The following is a 6669-nucleotide window of genomic DNA, read 5'->3' as shown; positions in this document are numbered from 1 at the left end:
GGGGACAGACAGCTGTTCTCGCGGGATGGACTTCACCTGAGTAGGGAAGGAAATAGACTTCTGGGAGGGAGGCTGGCTCATCTTATCAAAAGAGCTTTAAACTAGGCAGTTTGGGGAGACGGTTGGGAGATGTACAGTTAATCTCCACGCCAGATTCCAACATTGAAAAGGTGAGTGAGATAAGAGGAGAAATAGCCAGGGAGATGAGATTGGACATAAGAAGGAGAAGGGGGAAGGACACAAAGAGGCCTGTAACATATAGTGTTACTAAAGGGAGACAGGCTAAACAGGATACATTAAGGTGCTTATACACCAATGCGAGAAGCCTAGGTAATAAAATGGAGGAATTGGAGCTCTTGGTCCAAGAATTGCAACCAGATATCGTAGGAATAACTGAAATGTGGTGGAACGGCAGTCACGACTGGAATACGGGTATGGAGGGGTATGCGCTGTTTAGGAAAGACCGGAACAAAGGTAAAGGTGGCGGGGTGGCATTGTATGTCAATAGTGACATAAGCTGTAAAGAAATAATAGTTGATGGAATAGATAACACAGAATCCGTCTGGGCAATACTCACACTGGGTAAAAGGACTACTAGAGCCTCCCCAGGGATAGTGCTTGGGGTGTGCTATAGACCGCCGGGATCGACCCAGGATATGGATAAAGAACTATTTAATGTGTTTAGGGAAGTAAATACTAATAGAAACTGTGTAATTATGGGGGACTTTAACTTCCCGGATATAGATTGGGAAACAAATGCTAGTAGCAATAATAGGGCTCAGATGTTCCTAGATGTGCTTGCTGATCAATTCCTTCATCAAGTGGTAACTGAACCGACGAGGGGGGAGGCCATTTTAGATTTGATTTTGGTGAGTAGTGAGGACTTCGTTGAGGAAGTGGTAGTATGGGACAACTTGGGCTCCAGTGATCATGAGCTAATCCGGTTTAAACTAAATGGAAGGAGTAACAAAATTAAATCAAAGACTAGGGTTTATAATTTTAAAAAGGCCAATTTTAACAAATTAAGGGGACTGGTAAGGGAAGTGGATTGGGCAAACATATTAATGAATTTTAAGGCAGATAAAGCCTGGGATTACTTTAAGTTAAAGATGCATGAGCTGTCACAGGCCTGTATCCCAAAAAAGGGAAAAAGATTACTAAGCAAGAGATTTAGACCGAGCTGGATGAGCGACCGTCTTAAAGGGGCAATTAGGAAAAAACAGAAAGCGTACAAAGAGTGGAAGAGGGGAGGGATCAGTAAGGAAACTTACTTTAGTGAAGTTAGAGAATGTAGAGATAGAGTGAGAAAGGCCAAAAGCCATGTAGAGTTGGACCTAGTGAGGGGAATTAAAAGCAGTAGTAAGAGGTTTTACAGCCATATAAATAGGAAGAAAGCAAAGAAAGAAGAAGTGGGACCGCTGAAGACTATAGCCGGAGAGGAGATTAAAGATAATGTAGGCATGGCGCAATATCTCAACGAATATTTTGCATCGGTGTTTAATGAGGCCAATGAAGGGATTAGGGATACTAGCACCGTGACAGAGGGGCATACAGAATGGGGGATTACCGTATCCGAGGTAGAAACAAAACTAGAATGCCTTAATGGGGCTAAGTCGGGAGGACCGGACGATCTTCATCCGAGAATATTGAAGGAATTGGCACGGGAAATAGCAGGCCCATTAGCGATAATATTTAATGAATCTGTAAACTCAGGGGTGGTTCCGTTAGACTGGAGAATAGCTAATGTGGTTCCTATTTTCAAGAAAGGGAAAAAAAGTGATCCGGGTAACTACAGGCCTGTTAGCTTAACATCTGTAGTATGCAAGGTGCTGGAGAAAATTCTGAAAGAGAAAGTAGTTGAGGACCTTGAGGTTAATGGCAAGGGTGATAAATTACAACATGGTTTTACGAAGGGCAGATCATGCCAGACGAATCTGATCTCCTTCTTCGAGAAAGTAACAGACTTACTAGATAAGGGAAATGCGGTGGACCTAATATACCTGTGTGACATTGTGCAGTCTATATGGTTTTATAAAAATTTGATAATAAGTCAATATAATGTAACTGAGATAGTTTTAGAGAAAATACGGTAATAAGTGAATGTAACGTAACTGGGATATGCTTCATGCAAAAGGTCTCTTGTAAGGTATCATTACAAAGCTTATAAGCTACTGAGTATGATCATCTGATTTGTATGAATGTACCACTCTTGTATCTAAAACTAGAAATATAAAATGTAACTCTGAGGGCCTATTGTAATTGTGTAAAGTGTGGACCATTAATGATGGTTTGGAATCTTGATGACTCCCATTGTCTGCAGATGGCTGTATTTACCTGTGAGTCTTCCTGTATATGTGTGTGCTGGCAAGTGAGTAATGAAGTCTTGCAGTGACATGTGATCATGTCACCTGAACTGGAATCCATCTTTAACCTGGTGCTTTTCCAGTGAGGGGGGGGTGGAAACCCAGAGAGACAAAGAGTTCCCCCCTTATGCAAAAGATATATAAAGGGGTGGAAGAGAACAGAGAGGGAGAGGAGCCATCATGAAGAATCCCCTAGCTACCACCTGAGCTGCAACAAGAGCTGTACCAGGGGAAAGAATTGTGCCCAGGCCTGGAAGATGTCCAGTCTGAGAAAAACTTACTGAAGCATCTCTGAGGGTGAGATTATCTGTATTTAGTTTGATTAGGCATAGATTTGCGCATTTTATTTTATTTTGCTTGGTGACTTACTTTGTTCTGTCTGTTACTACTTTGAACCACTTAAATCCTACTGTCTGTATTTAATAAAATCACTTTCTATTTAGTAATTCACTGAGAGTATGTATTAATACCTGGGGGAGCAAACAACTGTGCATATCTCTCTATCAGTGTTATAGAGGGCGAACAATTTATGAGTTTGCCCTGCATAAACTTTATGCAGGGTAAAACGGATTTATCTGGGTTTAGACCCCATTGGGAGTTGGGCATCTGAGTGCTAAAGACAAGCACACTACTGTGAGCTGTTTTCAGGTAAACTTTCAGCTTTGGGACAGGAGATTCAGACCCTGGATCTGTGTCTGGAGCCAGACGGGAGTGTCTGGCTCAGCAAGACAGGGTGCTGGAGTCCTGAGCTGGCAGGAAAAGCAGAAGCAGGGGTAGTCTTTGCACATCGGGTGGCAGCTCCCAAGGGGGTTTCTGTGATCCAACCTGTCACAACCTGGATTTCAGTAAAGCATTTGATACTGTACCCCATAAGGAATTATTGGTTAAACTGGAAAAGATGGGGATCGATATGAAAATCCAGAGGTGGATAAGGAATTGGTTAATGGGGAGAATGCAGTGGGTCGTATTGAAGGGTGAACTGTCAGGTTGGAGGGAGGTTACCAGTGGAGTTCCTCAAGGTTCAGTTTTGGGACCCATTTTATTTAATCTATTTATAACTGACCTCAGAGCCGATTGCAGGAGTGGACTGATAAAGTTTGCGGATGATACGAAGGTGGGAGGCGTTGCCAATTCGGAGGAGGATAGGGATATTCTGCAGGGAGACTTGAATGAGCTTGAGAATTGGAGTATCAGAAATAGGATGAAATTTAATAGTGAAAAGTGTAAGGTGATGCATTTAGGGATGACTAACAACAATTTTAGCTACAAGCTGGGGACGCATTGGTTAGAAGTAACGGAAGAGGAGAAGGACCTAGGGGTTCTTGTGGACCGGAGGATGACTATGAGTCGACAATGTGACGTGGTGGTGAAAAAAGCCAATGCGGTCTTGGGATGCATTAGGCGAGGGATATCTAGTAGGGATAAGGAGGTGCTGCTTCCGTTGTATAAGGCGCTGGTGAGAGCTCATTTGGAATACTGTGTGCAGTTCTGGTCTCCCATGTTTAAAAAAGATGAACTCAAATTGGAACGGGTGCAGAGAAGGGCCACTAGGATGATCAGAGGAATGGAAAACCTGTCGTATGAAAAAAGACTAGAGGAGCTCGGGTTGTTTAGTCTGAGAAAACGAAGGCTGAGGGGGGATATGATTGCTCTCTTTAAATATATCAGAGGGATAAATACAAGGGAGGGAGAGGAATTATTCCAGCTTAGTACTAATGTGGACACGAGAACAAATGGATATAAACTGGCCGTGGGGAAGTTTAGGCTTGAAATTAGACAAAGGTTTCTGACCGTCAGAGGGGTGAAATATTGGAACGGCCTTCCGAGGGAAACGGTGGGGGCGAGGGACCTGTCTGGTTTTAAGATTAAGTTAGATAAGTTTATGGAGGGAATGGTCTAATGGTAAAACATATTAGCTGAGGAATACAGAGTAATGGAAGGTAAATAGTATAATGGCTAACCAGGGTCAGGCTGGTGACTCTTGCCTACATGCTCGGGGTAGTACTGATCGCCATATTTGGGGTTGGGAAGGAATTTTCCTCCAGGGTAGATTGGCTGAGGCCCTGGAGGTTTTTCGCCTTCCTCTGCAGCATGGGGCAGGGATCGCTAGCAGGAGGGTTCTCTGCCATTTGAAGTCACTAAAACACAGGATTTGGGGACTTCATCAGCAGAGTCAAGGGAAGGGTAGGGACGGTTTTGTGGCCTGCAGCATGCAGGGGGTCAGACCAGATGATCATAATGGTCTCTTCTGACCTTAAAGTCTATGAGTCTATGAGCAGGGAATTGATTGCAAGCAGGCTTAGCTGGGCAGGGACAGGCAGGGCCAATCAAGCCAGATAGCTGGCAACAGCTGGGGGCTGCTGCTGGGATGGGGCAGCCTGGCTCTGTGATGTCAGCATGCCCCTTCTCCCCCGTCACAGGTCTCCCATTGCCCCCCCATAGCCCCATCACTACAACTACACAGCACACTACACAGACCCCCCTATGCCCAGTGCCCCAAAACGCACAAACCTCCCCCACCCCCCAGCTTTCCCCATCCCTCACTACCCAGCACCCACCCCCAGACCACCAGAGAGACCTCCTCTGTATTCTGCCCCTCAGCCACACTCACTGGCCCCACTAGGAGGTGGGACTGGGATCACTCAGGCTCCTCGGGAGCAGCGCAGTCAGCCAGGCCAGAGCAGGAGCGGGGCCTGCCTGGGCCAGGCTCCCTCAGGACCCACTTGCCTAGCGGGGCCTGGCTAAGCTTCCCAGGCTGCCCCACCTCCCGCTGACTGAGACCAACCTGGAGGTTTGGCCCGGGGAGGTGGGCAGAGACTCACAGATGGCAGGCAGCAGAGACTGCTTGGAGACAGCCACGCTGGGAAGCAGGGCAGACCCCTGGGATGTGACCCCCCGAGAGCCCACCCGGCCATGCCCGCGTCCAGCAGCCCTGCCCAGTCCACATGGTGGAGCCTGGCTTCGGGGTGGCAAGCCCCCTACAGGCGAGAGGGACCTGCTGGCTGGGAGCTGCTAACACAGCAAGGCCTGGACTTCCCCAGGTGAGGGGCAGACCCAGCCATGTGGATGGGCTAGAGGGGTCCATAATGGGCCCTTTCCCAGTGTGGGTCCAGCACCTTGGTGTCCTTGTAAACCCAGTACCGCAAAGAAGAAGCAGTGAGGGCTGTGAGAGTAAATCCCAGATCTGCTGGGTTAAGGGTCACTGGACTGGACCCTGGAGTAGAGGGTGGAGCCCAGTTCCCCTGCCAGCCACTGAGGGTGTGGCATAGACCAGCAGGGCAGTGAACGGGAAGGCTGCCTGGGTCACTGTGGGAATGATGGAGAATTGAAAGACTGTATCCCAGAAGGGGAAACCACAATAGTGAGCTGGCTGGAGGGCTGAGTCACGAAGAGGACAGCTGCGGCTCCTGAGAATGAGAGAGGGGCTGCAGAGGAGAAACTGACTGGGTGTAACTGCTGGAAGGGGCGTCCATCTCAAGAGCTAATCTCCAGAGTGACCAGGAGGAGGCGCCACACAAGCGGTGAGTGGTGCACCCTGGGACAGGCCATCATAGGCAACCCAGTACAGGCCCTGTGCAACGCCCATCAGCCAGGACTGCACCAGGGACCTCTGGAGCTACAAGCATTGATCCCTACAGCTTGAGCTCAGAAGCCTGGCTCTGTGGCTGGGGCTCGCTGTCTTGGGCACAGAGAGGGGTGCACAACACCCTGACCAGCACTTTCCAGCTGCACTAGGGCAATTAGTCTGGCTGTTAATGGTGCTTGTATAATGCTGTAGTTGCACACAGGAGCTGCGGGGGGGGGGGACAATCCCTCCCATGGTATCCATCGCAACTTTACACAGGAGAAGCTGGCAGCTGGATATCGCCTTGCCGTTTGGTTGGACTCTCTCACTAGTTCATTGCTCTGCCCTTTTCTCATTTTGCCACTTCAGCACCGAGTCCTCTCCCTTTTCCCTCCCACAGAGGAAACCTGAATAACTCCACCTACGCTTGGAATGGAAACTTCCCCCTCCTCTGATAACAGCGAAGCAGTGCAATCAATCTCCACTCCCTACCTCAAGTGATGAGAGATAAGAGGTCAATATTTTTTTCCGTTCCCTGACATGGAGAATGAGCTCCGAGGAACAAGGAATGTGAGGCATTTCCAAGAGACGCAAGCCTATATATTGCTGGCTGCGTAGCAGCATTCTGTACCATGTGGGCATCAAAAGCCTCAGTGGTGCGATAAGACTGCCAGTGATGGACATAAACTGAATATACAGCTAGACAACCTTAAGCCAGAGCTCAATCCCCGATCGCGCTTA

The sequence above is a fragment of the Trachemys scripta genome, chromosome 8 (genome assembly GCF_013100865.1).
Source record: "Trachemys scripta elegans isolate TJP31775 chromosome 8, CAS_Tse_1.0, whole genome shotgun sequence".
In the NCBI taxonomy this organism is placed as follows: domain Eukaryota; kingdom Metazoa; phylum Chordata; order Testudines; family Emydidae; genus Trachemys; species Trachemys scripta.
The sequence above is the reverse complement of the archived record's forward strand: the minus strand, read 5'-3'. Positions refer to the sequence as shown.